Genomic DNA, 24,776 nt, shown 5'->3' on the forward strand with positions numbered 1-24,776 from the left:
TCTTAACTATACTAATTACATTATCATCCTGATACAAGCTTCATTAAAGTACTTTTAGCCCTATTGCCTGGAGCTCAGAGAATTCACTGTCTTTAAATAATCCAAGAGAGAAAAAGAAAATCAGATGAGAGATTGTACATGATTTAATCTACTGTGTTGCACAGAGAGACAGAAATTGCCGATCCACAAAGAATGTGATGTTTCTGGTGGGAACTCAGGCTATGCTGGAACTTTTCTTTCCTCCCTTGTACTTCCACATAGCTTAGATTATGTCCTTGCTGTTCATGAAGTGCTGTTTTGATGATGACTAGCACCGCTACCCACTCCCAAAAGACCCTGCTAGATTTATGAGAGTATGGTGTGAACCAGAATACAAGATGAGGGCCTGGACAGTGGAAGACATGAAGAGGGCCCACATCTACCCACCTCTGCCTCCCTGGGCAGTCAGTGACCGTGAAGGTATCTTAGAGAAGGCTTCCTCAAGAAGGTTTCTTGAAACATGTGGGTATGTGAATATGCTTGGAATATCAAGCTTTTGCTTGGGTGCTGCCATTTCATTTTCTAGGTGAAACAATTCACTATGTTGGCAAGCAATTCTAATGCAGTTTTTCTAGATAACAGCAGCAGGTGTATTTGTAATTCTGTGCACAAATCTTGGCTTTGAAGTTGTCTTAGACTTTTCTAAAATGCAAGAAAACTTCTTTGAAACTCTCTGGGGAAGGAAGAGCTTCACTATTTATTATCCAGATTAACTGCTTTTTGCTCCTCAGAAGCTTGCCACAGCTTCCGCACTTTTTTCGCTAGACCTGACTATGCACTTGGTATGCCCACAAGCCATCCGAAGCCATTTCACTGATCTGAACTACACATGAATGTACCCACATTGGGCTGTCTCTGCTCTCCTCAGCCTGCCTTGTCCTGGGGTAGAGAGTGTAAAAATCTTTTTGCCTATCTGTACTGAGAAGACAAATAAATCGTTTCCCCTGCATTATCAGTCCTGTCAAAATTATCCACCCATCAGCTGCACCACAATTAGACAGTTCTGGTGTGTGGGACTCAGTCCTGGTATTCCTGGCACCTCTTACTCACTGGAGTGCCTTTTCTAAGCAGTGTCAATGCTGAGAACAAAAGAGCACTGCTTTCAGATCTGACCTGGCTTCCAATAATCTCCTGGGTGAAATAACAATTTAACAGCCAAGCTGTGAACACTTTGGTAAGCAGCTACCTGATAGATGAAATTTCCTCACACTGCCACAGGTAAGAAGAGCTTGAATGCTATGGCTGGTACATGCCCAGCACAAACACGAGGAAGATGCCAGATGGATAGTTTCTGTAAAGGGTCTTCCATGCTACAGATTAAACACCTCAGCTATCTGCTAGAGCTTGTGCTCGTTCACTTTCCAGGGAGACTGCAAGCCCTCTGTGTTTCCACTTTCTTAAAAGCTATTAGGTCAGTACATTTACCGGCATCACGTTGGCTTGGGTTATTTTATAATCTTTTTATATGAAGATGGCACCAAAGCAGGTGATTCACACCCATACAGCCTATTTAAAATATGATTAAAAACCCATAAGACCAGCACAGTTTCAGCCTAACTTTGCCCCCACTGACTTCAGTGATAAAGCTCTCACTAATAACAAGAGTAAATCTGAACAAATTCTGGGACCTTTTAAAGTATTGCACAGAAATACTGCTAGATATTAGTCTAGTATACCTTGCTCTATTTTTAAACTACATTCAAGGAAAATCCTTGTTCTGTTTAGGAAAAAAAGAGAAAGAAAACTCTTTTGCTGTGTTTTAGCTCTGCTTTCTTCTGTTTTATTGTAGTTCTGTTAAGTGCTACTTTGGCATTTGACACATGCAGGTCTTTATCACAATCATCTGGACACTTCTGTCATTGGAAGCTACTATGATTCCAAGTTGTTGTGGAAAACAATTTGGTAATAAGAGCTTTTAATGAAACATAACAAAGCAGAGAGGAAAAAAAGGTCAGTCAGAAAGGATTGCATTACAGCAACACAACTGTTTTTCAATAAATGTTATAAACAACATCTGCTGCTCTCTTTAACATTGTGAAAATTTCGTTTTATTAAGATCTGAGTAGCAAATTACTTTCAGATGACTTTAAAAGTAATTTGCAGCTTAAATGTGTCTGTGTTTCAGGGAGTAATTTATGACTATGTTTTCAGATTGTATGATGATTTTTATTAAGATCATTTTTCAATTTCCTTCCTTTTATGAAAAAAAGAAAGGTACTAAGTGATTACACAGAGATATCCTTCTCCTTACATCTTCTCTCTCTTAACACAAACACTTACTCTATAAAGTAAATAGCTCCATGCTGTGCAATACTTCTATAAAGAAACCTAAATTGATAGAAAGCTTGTGTGGTTTGGGCTTTACAAAATTGAAGCATTTAATAACTTAAGATTCACTGAAAATCAGGCCTGCCTCAGCATAGCCTACTGCATGTGTTGATACATGATACTGAAGGACTTAATTTGTTTGTTTTCCTCCTACCTGATTTCAAATCAGGAAGTTAAAGGTGAGGAAAAGAAAGTTATAGAGCGCATGAAAAAGACTTCCTCTCAGAGCTCTGAAAAGCACTGTCATAGGATATTCATGCCACAGACAGAAATCCCAGAAATCCTCCAATTGCAGCCAAATTCAGCAGAAAGAAGGGTGCACACAATTTAGTACTACTGCAGGAAGTTACCATAAAATGCACTAAGCCTGTAGTTTTAGCAGCAATCTAGCTCCACTGAAAAGCTCACCAATGCCATTTTCATCCTGCAGTTATTGGAAGAATCTCAGGACAGCAGAGATCCTTTACTACTCCTGGGCATGTACAGAAGCCCATAAAGTTTACATATATATATATATATGCATATACATTATCTGCAGCAGCTATCACAAGGTTATCTTGAGATCATGGTGTGACAAGAGATCAGTACTTCATTATTTTGCAACTTGATTGCATCATGGGAACTAGAGTGGCTGCACTTTGGACTCCTTTCAAACTGTTTGAGCATGTGCTTTCTCTGATCCCAAGCCAATAAAGTCCCTGAAGATTACTGCCTGATTCTTTCACTCTTCAATCAGGCCTGACTTTATGTTCACTCTCCTAATATTAAAACACCAACAAGAACTGCAAGTATCCACATCATCATAGCAAAGTTGCTGTGTTATTAGACTAGTGGTAAATGGCCATAAGCATGTTTTCAGTCTTCTCAAAGTATTTCAGCTTAAATCACCATGAAGATAAACACTGATGAGTAACAACAAAGAAGCCCCAAAGGGAGCAGCTGGTGGTTTTCCTCCTACTGTTTTTCAAGAGCATATTGCTTAGGAGTCTCTGTACAGCCTTCATGCTTCCTTTTCCTAAAGCTCCTTTACCCTCACCAAACCACACCATTACAATTGTAAGACACAACCATTAACCAACATACCCTAACATTTTTCTGATGCAGATCACATACACCACTAAAAATTATTGATAAAAATTATTGAATAGCAGCTCTGGAGACTTTTGTTCCTCTAAGTCCACCATGTGTTACGTTGAGAAAATCTAGAGGTGCACCTCTAAACTTGAACGTTATCATCACCAAATCAGTTGACTCACAGCTTGCCTTTCGATGCATGCATAACTCTAAACTGGTTCCCAAAGACAGTGTAAGATGTATGCTACTATCTGAAAGTAAAATGTGTGTTAAAGTACTTTAAGCAGTAAAAGATAATTAATTGTTAGTGTCCATACAGTTTGCTGTTTGGTATGTTAAGAAAAAGGCTGTGAGGGTGGAAATACTTCACTAATGTAGATCATGTTTTCACTATAGCATGTGGGTTTCATCCGGTGTGAACAAACGATTTCTTATGGCATGTTTCAATGTAGGACCTGGCAGGGCAATTATTCTTGCAAATTGCTGTCACATTCGTTTATTGAGTAGTGAGTCTTATATTTGCCTTCTACTGTATATGATGTTACATTTCATTGCACTGAGTTTGGGGGCCACAGACTGCATTATAAAAGGTAAGAAAGCCACTCAGTCACATGTATGCAATTAGAAGACATTGCTAAAAACTAGCACAGGCTTAATATTAATTTACTCTGAAGAAAAGAAAATCCAAAATGTCTCTCTTACAGCTTTGACTCACCAACTACCTTGTTATATATGCAGCTGCTAGAGCTCAATAGTCAGAATTACAGATGATCTTCCATTGTTCTCTTGCATACCATTTCTGCTTTAGGTATTTTAGATAACTCTTCCTTTTGGTCTTAAATTTGGAAATACCTTCTGCAACTGGGTCATTACATCTTGACACAAGTACATGGACTAAAGGTATTGTAACTAACACTTTTCTGCAAAGTAAACCAGCAATGCTTAAAAAGTAATTTATTTTTGAACTTACAGATTTCTTTTAAATTTTCAGCAGATTCCAGGGAGAGAAGCATGAATAGATAGTTCAAGGTAGGCGGTCACGGCTCAAATACAATTTTTTCTGACAGTTGAACAAAAATGTGTTTGGATGTGTTGGACAGCTTCTGAACTAAATTTGCACTGTAATATGCAGAGGAGAAAGAGATACTTTAAAATTATACAGCTAGCATATTTTTACACATGGGCAGGTCTGAAAACAAAGCTATTTGATGGTTGCTTTTTCTGTATTTAAACCTTCTTCTACACTGACCATTAAGCTCCCTGTACCAAGAGTACTTTTTTAAACAGAGTCGTAGTAATAAATACCTTTGTCTGTCTCTGCAAATGTATATGAATGTAGTGCTTTATTTCTGTATTTGAGTTGTGACAGCCCTTGGCTTTCAATCCAATTAACTGAGTCATACTGTTATAAAACTCCAAGGAGAGAAAAATGTCAGCCCCATAAACTCAGAAATAACAGGATTGCACTCTTTTTTTTTTTCTTTGAAGGACACACTTCTCTTTCAACTGTATGAATTCCTTAATATTTTATAGGTTCAATATGAAAGAAAAAAAATAATCTGATTTTGAATTCCACTGGGTGATATATTTAGGAAAAGCTACATACATATAGCTTATAGAGATTTTCCAGAAATATATACCCTGTGTGTAAGGACTGAACAGATGAATAGTCTTCATATTACTTATCCTAACCATATGGTCTCTTAATATGGAACAACAGCAAGATCCTAAAACTCTTGCTCTTGTGTATCTTTTAAGTGAAACCGGGAAGTGTTACTGAGCATCAGCTGGTATGCAGAGGAAGCTAACAAGAGCTCCCAAGCATTATGTGAAAATCCTGTTCCTGGAAGTGAGGATGGTGGTCAGGGAAATGTAACTTTCTTTCAAGACCTTTAATAACATCAAGTATTCAAAAAAAGAACCATTAAGATCTACTTACTCCTCAGGGGAGCAGCTGACTATCACTAAAGGATATATGAGCCCCATGCATAGTCAAGCGCTGACTATGTGAGCAAGTAAGGATGTTTGGAATATTTGGTCGTTTCACTTTGTGTAAAATTCTGCCTAATCATGCAGAGCAGTTTAGGTTTGGGCAGACCCTGCAATCTGCAAGAGATGTACCTCAAAATAGGGATGGTCTATGCAAATTCATAACTAAACACCCATATGTGAAGCAGAAATTTGACATCAAGAAGGGCAGATTTTGAGAAGAGGAGAACAGAAAAAAACCCAGGGGATTAATGGATATGGAGCAGAAGTTGATAAAAAGCAAAGAACAGAAGGGTGCAGAGCAGGAGAAATTCAGGGTGTATACTGTAATCCAGTCAATTGCAGATACTTAATTTCAATAATCACAAAAGGCTGTTTTGGAAGATTCAGTGGGAGGACAGAAGCAGGCATCCCTCTCACCTGAAGTGAAATAACCAGAATAACGAGTTGATTGTTAGTCTGATGTTGCTAAAGCCCGAGTCATGCTTTGGTCATCTTTGTAGTTTCTCTTGACAATAACTTTCCTCTTCTTTGGTTCCCTTTGGTATTAAATAAATTTCTTAATTGAAAGGATAATTTGTTATTTAAAAATTGTGGTTTTGTACAGAATCAGTAGCAACCTATAGTTTTGGAAGCAAGCACTGCAAGGATTTCCCTGAAAGCTCCTGCAACTTTTCTATTCCTTCATGATATATGGAAACAGCTTCAACTTCTTTTGTTCTTACCATTTTGTATATTTTTAGCACACACACAGAAAGATGGGATTTGCTGTTGGTTTGTTTTTCCTAATGACAGCTTCTGAAGGATCTCTCCTGATCTGAAGCCACAAAGTAAAAGTGGCAACAAAATGAGCACTGTACAGACAAGAGTACTATGGATATAGATGAGGTATTTGGAAGAGAGAAATAACAGTTGAGAAGAGTGAGGAACTCAAAGAAAAGTCTCTCAGTGCCACTTGAGCTGGCTTGATATGTTGTGTCATGAGCTTTATAAGCAGAACCCTCATGTATTCAAGTATAGAAAGGATGAGGAAATGCAGTCTGTGGACTCAGCTTTGTTCAGGGTTGAAATGTGCTTTCAAAACCAGGATGCCAGCATTTAAAAATAAAGTGATACTGGAGAACAAATAAGAAGTTTCTTCAGCCACTTACATAATGAATTCTTTAGGGGCATGTCACATGCTTGTCCCAGGGTTCTTCACAAAGCCTAAAATCCAGCATTTTCCTTCACATGCCTTTCTGGAAATACAGGTTTATCAAAAAGTTAAAATAATAATTATGTAATAAAATTAATCTGGGAAGAGAACAATCTCTTTGATGTTTTCTTCATGTAAATTAACTAAACCTTTTGTTAGTTAACCTTGCTCCTCTTCTGTTAGATCTGTGGTAAGTTGTAGTGCACCCAACAATGAAGGACAAGAGACTTAAACAACACAGCTCTTTGGGATTTTCACGATCTGTCACCTTGTAGGAAGGACTGCATTAACCATTTCTCTAGCACTTGGCTTGCCTCTGCTGCTGTTTTCTGTAACAGTTCCCATAGCACTGTGTCATAGTTTTGCAGTTGCTTTTTAGAGAAGAATGATAGCTTTGGGATTTATTTACCAGATCTAGACTGTATCGCTGTTTTCCCTGCTTTTTTAGTAATTGGTCTCTGCTATCACTGTTCATATGAGGTACCTAAAATTGCAAGCTATTATAAACAAAGACTTAATTCCTAAGGTGAGTGGCTCTGGAGTCTACATGATAACAATGTAAACATAAATATCTCAAATTTGATTATGGATTTCTGCATGTATTCACGTCCTTAGAGTCTCATGCAGTCACCAAACAACAGTGGATGCTCCTGATTAGGCAAGATTTGAATGACTGACCCTGTGGTCTACATGTGAAGTGCTCTGTAGCCCATTACCTCACATGATAAAGTAAGTAGATGGTAAGTATATGGAAAGTTGCGTTCACCTAGGAATTAATAATGGGAATAAAACACCAATTTGGTATTCCCATGTATTTTCTGCACTAAAAGTTATTGCTGAATCATTATTTTGCAAGGTCTGTGAGAATACAGCTAGAAGGCACTTACAATTGAAAAGTAGAGGTAACTATCATGCTTCTGTGAGTAAAATGCAATATGTAAATCTTTCATACCCCTCAACAATATTTTGGTTCACAGCCAGATCTGCAATACACAAAACAGTGGCAGAGGGTACTGCACATTCATTTCTTTAATAAAAACAGTCATGAAATGTTATTGATGTTGATACATAGCTGCTGAAAAAAATTAAGGCAATTTTTGGAAGGGAGATTGTTGTATTTTTTTCAATGAAACATAGTGATTTTCCAGACTGCAGTATGCTGGAGCAAAACAGCATCACACTGATTATTCAGCTAAATGCAGGTGTAGCGGATGTCTGAGCTGGGACATGACAGGTAGCTCTTCACCGTGGTACCAGCAGGCTGGTCAGTAGCTCTACTCCAAAAAAAAAACCCCAAATGTGTGAATATGGGGTAAAAGTCAACCTATAGAAAACAAATGAGAATGTTAACCTTATAATTAATCTTCATTACAATCTGACTTCACTCTAACTGTAGGTAAGCACAGAAAGCCTGTCCTGAGAGGAACCGATGGAAATCAAGGAAGGGAGTCATACCAACAGATTTGTGTCAAGGGGTGCCAGAGGAGGTATGATGGCAAGAGTTTATACCTCTCACCACGAAGCTGTTAAACTTCTCAAGTCAGTATTTTTATGCCTGCATCTTCTTGCAGATTTTCTTTTCTATACAACTTGATACAAATGCAGTTCTTATTTATGTATTGTAGTGAATGAAAAACTTCTTAAAATTAGAGACATAAACATGGAAAATACACCAACCGAGTATAAATACTGCTAACCTGCAAGCATATGTATAAGCATAAGTAACTCCACTTGGAGATCTGAATAGTCATCCAACCAGAGGCACAGTTATTATTAAAACAATTTAGAAGCTTTTGAAGTGTAAATAGCACATTTAATTCGTCTTCAGGGTACATTTCCTTCATTTATTTTGACTGCCCTTCTTCCCTAGACTTTTTTGCTGTTGAAAAGCTTCAGAAAAATGGAGGAAAGGAATTCTCTTTGGTGATAATCCAACATCAATGGACTTTGATCATTGGATCTGGAAGGTAAATTTGGCAACAATAATTTTGTCATACGCCATACACAGTTTGATTTTCTCTTCCTAATTTAAATGTACCCATTGTCTTACCACAGTTTATTATTCATACTTATTCATAAAATATGCAAAATATAATGCAGCATAAGCTAGTTAACTTCGTCAGAGCTAACTTCATATTTGGAGTTTTCTAATTTTTAACCTCAAAATCTTAAATTACAGTAACAGTTCTTGTATTCATTTAAAATGTAAGATAAATTAAAGAACCAATCTGTTTAAATAATAGAAGAAAACATAAAATGTAGAATCTTGTTACCTGAACGTAAAAACCACATAGAATGTTCTTAAAAGGAATGAGCTAACGTTCCTTTCAGAGATAAAACTACTGCTGAACACAAAGAACAGATTTAATAATCCAGCTTCCAGTTCCCATGTAACTACAAACTCCCCTTTACTTCAGAATATTTAGCCTTTTTACAACTGGTCCAGAAACCATGGAAACCACTGACATCAGTAAGCTCTGACTCTTTCGTTTTGTTTTGTTTTGTTTTCTGGTCTCAGCCCTACAACTTTTGCCACGTGGATGACTGAAGCTATCTGCCTGTGTGAAGCACCAGTGAACACAGTGGGCTACAGCAATGCATCAGCTGCTGTGAAACGTCTTTTTATACAGTACTTTCAAAGGGTGACTCAAATACTAGGAGTATCATCCTGCTTGCTCACTAAGTAAAATCACAGACAGCATGAATTTATTGTTGATTTTGGAGGGAAATGTGCCACTGGGCTTTATTCTTATTTTAGTGCTATTTATAAACACGAGGGAACCAGCACGTATAGTTTGGGCAAAGATCTGATTTGTAGGCAGCTTAGAATTAACGCTTTGCTGGCAACACTTTCAAATAACTAGCATATCATGTGGCTGGTGTGATTAATATTCACAATATATTATGTCCCAAGGTATGCATTGTAACAACAATAATTATCACAGGCATTTTTTGTAATTTTATAAAGGAAGTATACGATTCTGTAGGAATTTGTCTGTAACTTAGAGTGGTCATTCATTAAAAAAACATTATGAACAGTCTAAAGGCCAAATGTGATTTGAAACTGGAGATCAGATAATTACCCTGTATTTATATTTAGGTCTCTGTGCTTAATTTAAAAAAAAAAAAAAAGAAAAGGAAAAATGAGGATTCATATAGCAATTAGTTTGAGACCTTTATGAGTTAGATGTGACTACCTAGTGTGCTCAGGAAGACCCTTGAACATCTAATTAGTGTTAATAGAAACTGTCTTAAATTTCTTTAGACTACAGAAATTATTCTTGTCAAGAAAATAATCAGTCTTTAAGTATATCATTTAAGCATATCATTTAAGCATATCATTTAAGATAATAGTGCCTGTCAAAGGCAAAGACACAGACCCATCTATTTATTAGTGCACTATGAACTCCAAACACCTTCTGATCTGTTTTGTCCCATCCAACTTCTTTTTTCTGGTTGTATGTTCTTTTCAGTTTTGTTTTCTTTGGGTTTTTTTTGTCTGAGAGCTGGACTTAATTCCCTCTGACGTCAGTGGAAGGACCCTTAATGACTTCAAAGGCCGTTGACTAGGATCCCATGTTGTTTTCTCTGTCCACTTACTCTTTTGACCTCCTAAGTGACACGTCAACTTACACCCCAAATTTTCTTCCTTTAATAACCCGCTTCTTATTCCTAAATTCTGCTCTCTGTCTCATTATTCCATTTTCATATTTTTAACCTTCTGCCAATCCAAACTAAATAGTTTGGCTACTCCTAACTTTTTTGGTCTAAAAACTACATGTCACGTTTCCCCCATCGTCCCCTTTCATTTATGCCTCTCACCCAATTCATTCTGTTTCAAGAGAAATCATCTTGAGATTTCAAATATTTTATATGAACAAATTTTTCTTGACCCCATAAGCATATGCAGTCTCTTCTCTGAATGTATTTCATTTTTCACTCAGATACTGCAATTTAAGTTTTTCTTAGTTTTCAGTTTATTCTTTCTCTTTGTTTTACTTTCCCACACTGTATTTTTTTTCTCCCTTTTGAAGTAACTAGATTTTATATTATTTTGAATAAGGCTGGTGTGGGATATTGGGTCTTCCCTCCCGTGGTGCCAGGGCTACCAACAAGACACAAGCTGATGAGTAATGACTATAACGCACCATGTTGTCAACACTAGGATTTCAAAAGCTGCAGTGCCCAGGAATCTTTTCCCTTTTCCATATTAGTCAAAGTAATTGGCAAGATAATTTCTAAACATAGCATACCATCAGCATACTAATGATAACGCAACCCTCTCTTGCTCACTGGACCATGCCAGACGAGTCTGTACTACAGAAGAACGTTTCAGCAATTGTATCAGCTTTGCATACCCTCTGTGCATGGTAAACAACCATCGCTTATAGTGGGTCTGCCCCATTGGAGGGTGTTCACTTCCTCGCTCTCTGGGTTTGCTATGGCAGGACAACAGCAGAGAAGTAAGGCTTTGTTAGACCCAAATCAGCCTCTATTCATGCTATCCCATGACAGAAGTGAATCTGCAGATGACCTCGATCTCCCTTCTCCTTTGAAAATGGAAAGCACTGCCTCATGCTGCAGCAAGTTATCCAATAGTCCATTTCTGTTTCTTTATGCATCCCCAAGCCCTAGCTATTGCGCAACTGCGTAGGCTCAAAGTCCTGTGCTTTTCAGGGAGAACTGCTGGGGGAAGAAGAGTTGATTCCTACTGAGTGGAAGAAAAGTGGGGCTTGAGGTTGAATTGGTCACAAGAATGGTGAACCTCTACAGCATCTTAGGTGAGAAGAGCAGCTGCTCTCCTTACCAAATTAATTTTAGACCTCCTGTGCTGTTTTTTAGGGAAAGGTTCAGATTCTCACAGCCTTAGATGTAAAACTTCTGGTGCTGAATTTATGCATGTTGAAAATATTTTCTTCACGACTTTTAGCCAGTTCCTGGTCATTGAGAAGCCTGGAGTGTGCAAATAGAGAGGAACATACTTTTGCCCTGCTGCAGTGCTGTACAGAAAAGCCCCGCTTAGTGCCTCTCATCACAGCTCCCAGCAGGTCACTGGAGACCATCTGCACCTGCACCATGGTCTAAGGTGTGACCTCCAACAGCCTTTTACATTTTGGTGATGAACAGCATTTGCCACTGACAAATGGCAGTGCTGCAGCAGAGCTGCTTACCTCTCTGCAGCACAGATGCCCTGAGCTCTGCCAATGTGTTGCATGCTACAAGCTGCCACAGGAAAGACCATGCAGCACAGGGGATGGGTGAAGGAAGACTTTGTGTTTAGCCTTATCATTGCAGCAGTGTGTAGGGGACTGGGAAGAGCAGCTCTGTGCTGAATCAGGCCTGTTCCCTGACAGTTCAGGTTTATCTCCCTAAACCACATCTTAGAGTTCATGGATCCCCTTCTAAAAGCCTGAAACAATCTCATTAACAAATAAAAATATTTTAAAAACAAACAAACAAAATTATAATTTTTTTTTAAAGGATGACAAAGTTTATTTATTTATCTTTCTTTCTTTCAAAAATTTCAAGTCTGTTCTATTTTAATCTTAACAAGCATGGTCGTTTTACATTGCTTCAGCATACATTCTTTAAATATTTTTTTAAAAATATGAAACATTATTAAAATTGTTCACAACAATAAGAAAAACCCTTCTAATCTCACTGTTCTTGACTATGATTCTTAAAGCAGGATAGTAAAGCCTCCATAATTTTACTATTGCGCAGCTGATGCACACAAAGAGAAATTTCAAGGAAGTGCTAGCTTCAAAACTGGTGTCTGCATGATTGTAATTAACTTCTCCTCCTCAAAGACAAACCTTGAAAATAGATTTTATGAGATAAAACATGAGAATTATACTAGGGCCTGATCTAACGCACATTTTAATTGGTGGGATTCTTTTATTAGCTCCTCCGAGCCGTCAGACCCTTAGCGTACAATTCTGCAGTTCTGTATTGAATTAATGAACATGAACTACTTAAAACCATCCCATAGAAATTTATCTTTGTCACACCGGATTTGTTGTGTAACGTCCCCCACGCACTGTAATTCTGGATAATCCTCTTATATGAATTCCACTCATACCCACAAGACGTATTGTGGGTTGTTACTGTTTATCTAACACTTTGTTCTTCAGTGAGTTTTGACTCAGACAACTGCTAGTATCTTCCCTCATCTGGTGGTGGTCGGGGTGGGTGTGTGTGGGGGGGCATTTGTTTGTTTTTAAAGTGATGGTTTTATATATGTTACCTATGCACAGATTCTCTCCCTGAGAAATAATCAAAAGAAGCCATTTGATTTATGTGAATAGAAGGCTGGATTACAACATACATTTAGCATATGTATGTGAGAAAGCCTCACTCAAGGTGTCAGCTATCAAGTTATCTACTGAGGCACAGGATGGTTCAGAAAGAGTTTGGTGAGAATAGAATATGATTTGTCTTTATGAAACAACGTGGGCGAACTGAGAGGTATGGAAAAAATGCACTTAAATTTCAATGTTTACTTTGAAAATCTCTGTTGCACTCCACAGTGTTCACAAAAGCAAGGTCCAAATGAACCTGAATCTCACAAATTTAATTCTCTACCATATTCTTTCATATATGTTATAATAGGTACAATGCAGTCTTCACCAACAGATTCTTTCTTAGGGAAATCATACTAACGGTCTACTCAAGCATCTCATCTTAAAAGACTATTTTCATGCTGCCTGTGTATGTACAGATTTATGTGTTGAAGAAAAAGATGTGTTTCTGACATGGATTTCTTTCCTAGTTTGTACTGCACTTCTCAAGAACCCAGGCAGCTGACACAACCACAAATCCTTTCTGGAGGTAATTTACTGAGAATGGGAAGATTTATGTGGTGGCACGTGTGAAAATGAGCTGGTAGCAGAATTAGGCCCTCAGGAAAAAAACATGACTGTATCCTTCCTGGCTTAAAGGAAGTTTGTCATTTGGCAACCAATTGGCTGAATTAAATTACATTCAGAAACAACATGTGGCCCAAGCTGAGAAAGAACTTTGAGCAAGGTTGAATGAGGAAGGTAAAGGACTTGTGTCAACTAAAAGTAAAAAAAAAAAAAAAGTTTTTCCATTAACACAGAGAAAACTACCAGGAAGAATGTGTGCTTGTGCACATACGTGTGGGCTTGGAATGGAAGAATTTGCTAATCAGCCTTTCCCAAAGTAGTTTGATTTCCAGTATTGGGGTGATTTTTTGAAAAAGATTAAAACTTCCTGATTTTTTTTTCTTCCACTTGTCACCTTTCCGTAACTTTCACTGCTGAAAACAACCAAGAGATCCAGGAGGAAAAAAAAGCCAACCAACAAAAGACCCAAATAGGAAGCTCTGAGAAAAGGAGGGAGAAAAAAAAGACACTAAAAATTGAAACCAAAAATATTAACTTTAATTTGTTTTTTTATTGCTTGCACCCCTTTTTGACCCTACCCAATTAGAAGTACTTCTAAATCACTATTATTTGCTGTATTACCACAGAGAGATCAGGCTGTCTAAGGAGATATCAGCAGCAATGGCAAACTTTCCCTAAGCCAGGTTAACCCAAAAAAGGCACAGCTATGTGGACAAAAAAGTAGATTTTTAAGCAGAAAATGCAGACCCTGGAGATCTTCAGCAGTATTAGTGGGGTAAAGACCAAAAAAAAAAAAAAAAAGAAAAAAAAGAAAAAGAAAAAGGCAAAGAGGTTAGGTTGCTAAAATGACTGTGAATTTTTTTCTGCTCAAATATAAGTAGAGGTATGCCTGTGTGTGTAGGGAAGGGAAAGTTTCTGGGGAAACGGCAGGGAGCTGAACAGAAGAAGGGAAGTTTTGTTGCTGTATAAGTTTAAATCTCTGAAATCTGTATTCTTGAAGAAATATCTTTATGAAATGCCTTCTAGCTAGGTCTTTTAAGCTCATTCTTTTCAAAGGTCATTCTTCATTATAATGTTAGATTTAATTTTAATCATAAAGTAAAATTGTATGCATATGGAATATGTGAATAATAACTGTATTTTATTAAGATTACTTATTGTAGCAGAAGCCATATCAATCATTTAGATAGGGAACTGTCACAGTAGATACCTTTTTTTCTCTCCACCAGTGCTGTAAGTCCTGGCATCCTAACTAAGACAATTTCCTCTTTCTTAAGAGGACAGCAAAGCCAGGCTAGAGCCACCGCAGATCATCTGATCTACCACCTTGTTCAAAGGCAAGACCAATTTGTTCCCTCTCATCCCTGTGCAATGAGGGCTTGCTAAGCTCACCCGATGGAGACCCCATTATGTCCCCATGCTTCTTTGTTCCTTTTGTTAGAAAATTTTTCCTAATATCTCATTTGAATCTTTTTGTTTTTTTCTGAATTCTAGGCCCACCTTGGTAATCTTCCTTTGTCTGTTCTCATGTTACTCCTCAGTTTTCTCTAAGCTAAAAACAATCCCAATTTGTTTGCTGTCTTCCTGTCAGTCATGTTTTCTAGAACTCCAGTTATTTGTTAGACTCCTCTAGACTCTTTGCCACTGATCCGCATCTTTCTTGAAGTGCAATGGCCCTGATGACTCTCCCCCAATACTGTACTTATTTCAGGCTCCATTTTTGTTTATGTCTTCCAATAGGAAGATTTTTGCAAAATATTAACTCATGTCCATCTTGTCATTTACTGTAACCCTCCAGATCCTTTCCTGAATGGCTGCTTCCCCACAAGTTTTCCTCCATCCAAAATTTGATGTACTTGTTTCATATTGAAATTCATGCTAAATTCACCAGGCCATTTCTTCAGTGTTTAAATACTGTTGAGATTCAGTTCCTGTCCTACAGCACACATATAACTTCTCCCAGCTTCATACCATCTATAAACATAATAAGCATGATCTCTATCCCAGGTTGTTAACAGAAACAATAATAAATAAATTAATAACCACCCCTCTCTCTACATGGTCCAACAGTCTCTGGTGAACCTTCCTCTTTAATACAGCCACCCCTTCTCAGAGTCAGTGACTGGCAATTACTGTTTGATATGGGTATCTAATCTAACCATCTAGATGATGCTTCCCAGCACACTTACATAAATGCCATGTATGACCTGTCCGGAGCTAAATGAAATCTTCTGCATTTTGAGATATACATGGGATGCGATTTACTCTCATGCTGAAATTTTTTGTTTCTTTTCTTCGCTCTTTTATGCAGCTCCCTTCACATGGTTCAGCTTTCCACCATTGCTTTCTCTTTCTGCAGAGTTGTGTACGGCTCAGATATTTGTATTACTGGGAGAGCTGTACGCAAAACATCAAGCAATCTTTCTCATAGCAAGAAACCTGGGATTTATCATATCTTAAAAAGTAGAAAGAAAAAATACACTGCCCCCCAAATAACACAAACTGTCTTACCCAGGCACTCATTGTATGAAGAGTTTTCCTCCTCCCTAAAGAAGTATTATTATTCATCAAATCTGTTTCAGGCTTTGGTTAAGACATTCATATTGCATCCAAGCTAAAAGACAGTATCTCAAATTTAAGCTCTATAGGTCTGGTGTTTTGATCTGGCTCTTTCTGTGATATAATCTGTAGATTGAGCTAATTCAGATTCTTGACAACATAATGACTGCTCTTCTTGGGAATGTTTAATAAACGTATCCTACACTATGAATTTCTGTGGCCTAAGAGAGTCCTTTTCATAGGAAGATAACAGACATCTACTTTCTATTTTCTTCCAGGCCGTATCACAACAAATAATCTCACATGTAACAAAACCTCACACACTTCTCCCTTGCATAACTTACAGGGCACATGGACCTTTACTTTTTTCCAGTCCTTTTCAGGAAACCCCAGCTGCTGTATCACAAATGTCCCAAATCCTGCTACATTGCAATCACTGTCATATTCCTATACAATCACAGGTATAGCCATGGAAGACTCAGTTATTAATAGTGAAATACCATTTGTGGAAGAACCTGACGCATTTCAATGCACTGTAAGCTTGTTTGTTACCTATTTTTCCAAAGTTAGAAAAAAGATGCTTTTATTTTACTTCCTTTACCTGACTCACTTCTCTTCAATCTCTATAAAACAGGCTGCCTGTAGCTGATAAGAAAACTTCTCTCTGGAAGTAAAGCCTAGGAACTAAGCACAGATGATGAGAGAGGTTGTCCTGGCCTCACAGCCACTGTCACAGCTTTTCAAGGGAATAAACAAAAATGTAGGCAAACATTTTTCCAATTTGTGATTTGCAGTCAATAAAGAGAAAATGCTAATCATACTAATTTCCTCCTACTGGGCAAGTGATGCATAAATAATCTGTTAACATGCAAGGGCCAACAGGGTTAAGCTGTTCAAACACTGTCATTGATTTCTTCCCTTTTCCCATATGCTTACTTCTTCTCACTCAACTGGTACTAAGTAGCACTTCTTTGCAGTTACGCTGTAAAAGTTTGTTCCCCTGAGAATTTCTTGGAGCCTCTGCTGTTGAAACAATAATTACAAGGAGGTGAAGTATTTGACTAATCAGCAGCAGGAGTCTGTAGGGGTCCAAAGCTGAATGACAAATGCCAATATCCACTTTAGGTTTGTTGGATCAACAAGCCAATATGGTGAAACTGATCCGTCATCTTGTCACCAATTTCCTTTGCAGTCTCAGAAGCCTGCCAATTAAAATAAAAAAAAACAAACCTGTAATCACTATGCATCACTCAGCAGTGATTGCAGGCACATGATAAATAGGGTCTTTTGCTTTCCTTCTCTTCAGCACCTGATGTCTTTTGTTTTAATTTGTACATTTTCTGAAGCTGCTGTGGATTCCAATCTAAACTTAGAGAGAAAAAATGTACCATAAATATGCATAGGTTGGATTTGAATTACCATTCATTAAAAACAGTTAAACTTCATGGCCAATTTAGAGAAGCAGCAGGCAAAATTTGGTAGTGATATAATTCTAAGTACCAAACAGTGGGTTATTCCACTTCTTGTTCCTTTTCACTGGAAATGTTCCTGCCCTGATTTTGTGAATGCAGGCTCAGAACAGAACAAAACTCAAAGCAAAACTGGACTTTTGGGAGCTCTGCCATTGCACCAAGTGTGTTCCAGCTCCAAACTCAGCAACACAACACCGGCACCTGTGTGCTTGGAGTATAAATATTGTTACAATAATAAAATAGGCTAGACTCAGTGCTTGCTCTTGCTCAAATACTTCCTAAAGTTTAACTGTGCCAAGCCTATCAGCCTCTAAAATCTGTCCCTGATGAACTCTGTCCTTTTCCTTTTTTTCTTCTTTTTTTTTCACAAGAAAAGGAGTGCCTTGGGACCACCCTGCAAGAAAGCATTTCTGTGAATATTTGCTCATACTTTGTACTTCAAACTCCTTTCACTGGATTTGTACCTCAGGTCTGAAAGGCTAGATGTTAATAACATGAATGTTTGCAGAAAGAAGATTTTTCCATTCAGTAGCACAAGCCTTTTTTTCAGAAACTATCAGATAGCATTAGCACAAAGCAGGAAACAAAACAGCAGCATGTGACACGTGATTGCTCACAACTAAACAGCACCTGCTCTATAATATTGAGCCTTAGAGGAAGAAGCATTTAAAACAAAACAAAAAGTCAAATATTTGCAAAGAGAATATGAGAAGATGGCAATCTGCTCAGTGGTACTTTGCACCCAGAAAGAGGTGAAATACAGGCAAAACCCATTTGCCTGTATTTGGTGAAACCAGTTCACCATTGTGAACTACTTGTTCTATAACATCCTCAGATGATTTCTGCCAGTCTGCAGCTTAATTTATCAACAGGGAAGTTTCAGCCTCCTTTATTAAAGGAATTCTTGCCTCTCTATATAACACTTTAATAACAGCACTCTAAAATATAGTCCAAATGGGGAAGTGAGATGAAAACTTGGCGGCTGAATTTCCCACAAATGGAAATGCCATTGTAAAACTGATTTTTTCAGATAGCTTCTTCCATTAATGTCCCAGACTGTGTGCAATGACAGGTGGTGTATGCTTTTAAAACACATTCTTGGGGGACCAGAGTCCTTAATGCAATCATGTGCAATACTGATGATGTTTCGGCTTTAAAATAATGCATCCCTCATGATCTATTGAGTTGAAATAGCTAAGCAAGTGGAAATTATGAATTTATTTATATATTTACATTCTGGCTGAATGGGAGATTTTAATGTAAGAATTAAAATGCAGCCAGCAGGAATCCAAAACTGAGATCTGTATTCTAGGTATTGTTTTTTCGTCTTTTATCTGATTAACAGGAAACGACCAAGACAGCATAAAAGCTTCCCTAGTCTCTTTCAAACATCTGAGAACCACAACAACAAGCAGGATTTACTTTTAAAGTGAGCATACATTTAAATATCCATAGACCAAGCAAAGTACAATGAGCAAACAGCAGCCTTAGTAAACAAGGAATCCTCCATTCTGAACTCCTGATAGCAGTGTCCATGCTGCACAGATGGGTACATTCACAGTTGGATACTGGAAATATTCCACTGTTTTCTGATCCTCTGCTTAAGAATTTCAAAAGGCCAACAAATACACATGCAAAAAAAAGGAAAATTCCACCTACTGAGGTATATGTTTATGGATTTTATATTTGCTACTTAGAAACATAATTTAAAAACAGCAACTTAAAATACAGCCAGTAATATTACTGCTGTACTGTTTGGCTTGTTTCACAAGGAACTTTTAGATTGGATCACAGTGAAAGAACATGTGGAATAAATAAAAACATTTAAAATTAATCTACATTAACATTTTGTCCCTACTACAGTTACATAGCTTTATGGATTTCAAATCCAAGCTTAGATAAAAGATTCCAACCATTTTAGGAAAACTTATCTCTTACTGGATTTAACCCTCCAATTGAATTTTATAACACCTCCCCCCCAATAATCTTCTTAATTAATAATAAATAAGTACTTTAAAAATGTATGCTCTCTATATGTATGAAGACTTTGTATCATGAAAAAGAGCTACAGAATCAAACTTCCATTTTTAGTGTGTACACTGAAGCCAGCTCTGAGCCTTCTGTTTGTCAGTGTGCTTCCAAATGCCACTTACAGATTTAACACTACAGCCATACCTATACCCATGAGCACAGATGAAACAAAGTACAAGAAGCTGGAGAAGGGCTGAAAACACATTAGCATGTGGGAAGTTGTACCCAACTACTTAAACAGACAAGACCATCACATTTTGTCACGGTTAATACTAGTAGCAGTCTGCTTTGCCAGTGCATACCTGCCTGTTTACTCCTTTCAACTCTAATGCACTAGCCTGTACTAAATGATAATGCATTGTAGTTGCATCTTACATGCATGCTACCCTACCTTTCTTTGCTTCATTTTCATATACCACTTCTATGTTACTTTGCCTCTCTCTTTCCTTCCTCCCTTTTTTCCTTCCTTGAAGAAGAACGGTCACTACCATGTTGCTCTTTGTCTGCTTTCTGTTTTCTCTGTGTAGGTAGCCACAATGTGATTTTATTTACAGCATGTTCCCCGAAGCATGGAGTAACTGGCATGGCCAACAAAGGGCAGAGTAATCTCAGCAGGCTCAAATCCCAACCCCTGTGTCTTCCTTGCTGTTTTATTAATTGAACGCACTACACTCCAGTTGCATTTTGGGTAGGTAATTGCATTGTATTTCTAATGCAATGAAACGAAGAAAGAGGAGAATTTAGCAATTAGCAGTGAAATGAGTGGTGACTCGTTCTTGTCAAATGACAGGCAGTAACCTTTTACTAACCTTGTGAGACAGGACTAGGAAATAAAGTTCCTCTCCCGTTGATGCTCCCAAGTGTCATATCTTTATTACAGGGACTAGCAGAATGGCTTTAAAGAAGATGTGCTTTTTTATTTTTTTAACCTAATTTTCAATAATGATGTGTGGAAACTTAAACTGTTAAATTAATCACGCACTAATGTGTATTTAGTTTTTGTCTTGTTGTGGCAGTGAGTAATGAATCTTCTTCATACCTGTGCAGTGGATGTGACCTAGTAAGTCACACGTTGGACTTCAAAACTGGGGAGAACTTAAAAACCCAGGCCTATATCATGAACAATGAACTTTGTAGTGGAAATGGCAGCTCTGCTAAAAATTGTGTGACTCTGCAAGGGCTCACTCCAGCACTGCTTGAGTTGTACCTGAAACTTACTGTCTTGCTACCCTATTATTTGGAAACAGAGCAGCTCCACTGATTAACAGAAGTGCTGTCCTGTCTCTCCTTTTTAATGATCAAACCTGGTATATGTCAGTATGCTGCACCATGAACATTTTCCCTGTGGGTTTTTTTACTGTTTTTTTATAGTGCAGGTACACTACTATAAATGGCCTTTTAAATAAATAGGTGGCACATAATTTAAGTAATAAACTTTGTACGTTATTTGAAAATCCGATACTACGATACATGCTTTTGTAACTGCATTAGTGGTGTTTGCACCTAACTTTTATGGGCACAGAAAAGCCAAGTGTCACAGTTTGCTGCTATTTTTCTGTTCATTGCATGATGTCCATATGTGCAATTAATTTTTCACAGTACAGATCACTGTGCCACTACAGCTAATAAGACAGTGACACTTATTTTTGAAGCTACCTTTTTTACCCCATTCAACAGTAATAAATGCTAATAATTCTGGTAATATAGGTGACTTTTTTTCATTTTAAAGGATTGAGTGTTTCTACTTGGTATGATTTATCTGATTTGACTTTCAGTTGCAGATTTTAAAACTATTTTCTGATTGTTTAGCTTTAGAGCTGAAAAAGTTAGTAACAATGAATAATTTATTGAATGAAGTTAACATGTTTTTCAGCTCACTGAATATTTATATAAAAATCCTGATTCCCTTGAACGTGTTCAGTATTTGAATTTACCCGTGGATTAAGTGTGGGTTCCCAGTGGTGTCTTTTTAAATACTCAAACCCAAGTTACGTTACTTATGACTGATCAGATAGCATAATTTTGCTTTGGGTTCTTTAAGCATGCATTCAAATGTTTTTCATCTGTACTGTTTTGTACACAAAATGTAAAATTAGTCCTTTGAGGCTTCAGCACCACATTTTGCTACTTTGACTTACATGGTTCCCCTGTTCATATGGATTAAGACCTTACTTTATGACAAACTGAGCTTCTTAGAAAGTAAGATACTGCTCATTACAAACCATGACTCAGGCTGAGAATACCCTAGCTTGATGTAGCTCTGGCACTTGAAGGTAGCTACCCCTCCAGCCTGACAGGGACTGCAGGTCAAGGTCCCCAAATGCCACAGCTCTCAGCCTGATGTATCAAAATAAACCACTGCCATTTTCAGGCTATCCTACTGGAAGGACACGAAAGGCTGAGGATGGACACGTACTAGTCCACCTCCCCTCTTTACACTGCAGACAAATAGGGATGGGAAAGGTCCAAGACGTTCCATACAGCTTCCCAAGACTTGTTGGTCCCTAGTGCTGCCTGCTCAGTAATAGAGTAGTGATCCTCAGTTCTGTCCTTGGAGCATCCCTTTGAAAGTCATGTTAGGAACAGTGTAACTATAATACTGTAAAAAAAAAGTATGGCAACCCATTCTGTTTTCAACTGAAGTCCGATCTTTGAGCAATTTCCATAGCAATAGTGGTCTCACCGAAGTAAGGCAAAAATTCTTTACTTTTGCAGTTCCATTGGAATATTGCATTGCCAAGAAATCTATATAGTATAGTCAGACTTCGAAACAATATAAAAATCAGTTGCGGGAATTATACTCCCAAAGACTCTATAGATATTTTAAAAGATTAAATCATAGGCTGGGCCTTTCTTTAGAATTCTGAACTCTTCTTACACCTCACCTCCTCACATCCTCATCTTTGTGACAGCTAAAGGTTGGCCAGTTCTCAGAAATGTGACTTGAGTAATATGGGTTGGGCCCTCTTCTCTGCAAAAGCTGGGCAAAACCGTAACCATGACAAATGTTTGACTTATTAGAAGCACCGTAAGAAATCTTGTTACTCTAATTTTTATGCTAAAAAGGTACAATGGGCTTTTCTTCTAAAAAGACAGATTTAAATCAAGCTTGATCCTTCATGGAGCTAAGGCAGGAACATCTACACTGTGGATATGCACAATATCCCATACATTCAGATATGTTCAATGGCACAGCTAAGGCTCCCTATGTTGAAGCTATTCTAACCATTTATTTTTAAATACTAGTGTTTGCTTGTATAGCAAATATTAAAAAAAATTATTTACCAGATACTTTAGAGCATGAGGCCTCATCAGTTATCACAGAAGAGGCCAAACACAGGTTTCCACAGAAAACTTGCTCTTTTTCAAACTGCCAAAACAGCAATGTATTCCCAGCTGAATAAACCTAAGTTTTGTATTTGACATTATAAGGCACTAAAAAATTGACTTCCAAGTTTGACAAAATTAGTATTTTTAAAATCATTTCAGCATCTAAGAAGGAGGGAGAAAGGAGGTAAGAGAGCTAGAGAATGGCATGGGAGGAGCATGGACTCACAAGTACCAAGGATTTCCACGTTTGGGGAAACAGAAGCCCTCTGGAGAAGAAAGAAGAAAGACTACTGGTTAAAGCCATGCCAGGACAGAAAAAAAAAATCATTTGGTAACCAGGTAAATAAAGCACCTTCAAACTAATGGAAAGTTACTAGAAAATTACAGTAGATTGAAGATGTTAATCATCCTTACTGACTTTGTAAGCCTAATAGCAACTTCAAAGGCCTCTGGCCTATTGCCAACAGAAAAGGCTCTCCACCTGGTTTCATTCTTTCTTTCCTCCAGAGATTCAAAATGAGAGAACTGAACTGGGTAAACCAGTTCAATTGAGATAGGAGCTGCTTCTCTTCCCAGGTTACTAAGCACACAGCCTTAACAGAGCCTGAATTCACCCCTTCCAGAGACCTAGGAGGAAAAAAATTGTTTTTTTTCTCAGTTTGGTTAATTCACTGTTATCTATAGCCAGGAAAGAAAAAAAGGTCATGTGATATTTCTGATCTGATCAAAACAAAACAAATAAAAAAGAAGAAACACAAAGTTTACAGGAGAGTCTGTTCTTGTGACATTTTTAGTACATGTTTATAGATTCATCATATTCAACACATTGTTGGATAAAAAAACCTAACACTTCAGTGCTTATTCAAGCCCTTTAGAGAATATCCATTACTAACAAAAGAAGAGGCTGAGAAATTTGGTGCTAAAAGTGATGGTGCTTTAAAAGCAGCATTTTGTGTTAGCAAAACAGGTATCCAATGTTCTGATTTTAACCTATTTCATGGTTCTTCTGGGGCATTTTACTTTTCCATTTTAAGACATATATTTAGGAGTTACTGAAATAGATCCCAAGACTCTAGTTTTAATGTAGCTTGACAAATGTATTGTCATGTAGAGTAATTGCACGGAGTTTAAGGGTATTAACTTTTGGAAGGAAAACATGAACTCTGTCAGATAATTTGGTCAGATGCAGAAAGAGCTAACTGATTTGGATCATGGAGTTATTATAAAACAAATTGCATGTGATAGTGGTGATATTATTAGTAACCCCTATGGCACTGCCAATTAATCGTAACAGGAGTTAGCTGAAACCAGAACACTCCTCATGTAAGCTGTACACACTGCCTGACAATATAATCTGAACAGAAGAAGGTAAATTTCTTAGCACATTTTACCTTCTTGTACAGTGATGAGATTTTGAGGTGGAACATTGTGTTGAGGTTCATCTTAATAAATGGAGAATTTATTCAAGCATGCTCCCAAATGAGTAAGAAGATTTTGGTGTTGCCTAAAGAACTGAGTGCAAACAGGACTTCCTCTAAGAGCTTCCTCACCAGCTTTCCAGTATGGTCTTTCCAGGTAGACCAGACTGGGTCTTATCATTGGAAGCTCTATGATTGAGAAGACAGTGCCTGTGATGAAACAATCATGAAGGTCATTGCAGAGGAAACCAATCCCCAGGTTTAAATAACTGAGAAAATATAATTTTTTACTTCTAATTTTTGTTTTGGAGTATTCTTCTTTGCCAAATTGGTGTTGCTTTAATTCTTAGTAACTAAAAACTTTTACTAACAAATACCTTGATAAATAAAACCACAGGCAGGCTGGTAAGATTCAATATAATACATGCAAATTAAAAAAAAAACCCAAACCTTCAGCTTCTTAAAGTGTGGC

Source organism: Ciconia boyciana, chromosome 4 (genome assembly GCF_034638445.1).
Source record: "Ciconia boyciana chromosome 4, ASM3463844v1, whole genome shotgun sequence".
In the NCBI taxonomy this organism is placed as follows: domain Eukaryota; kingdom Metazoa; phylum Chordata; class Aves; order Ciconiiformes; family Ciconiidae; genus Ciconia; species Ciconia boyciana.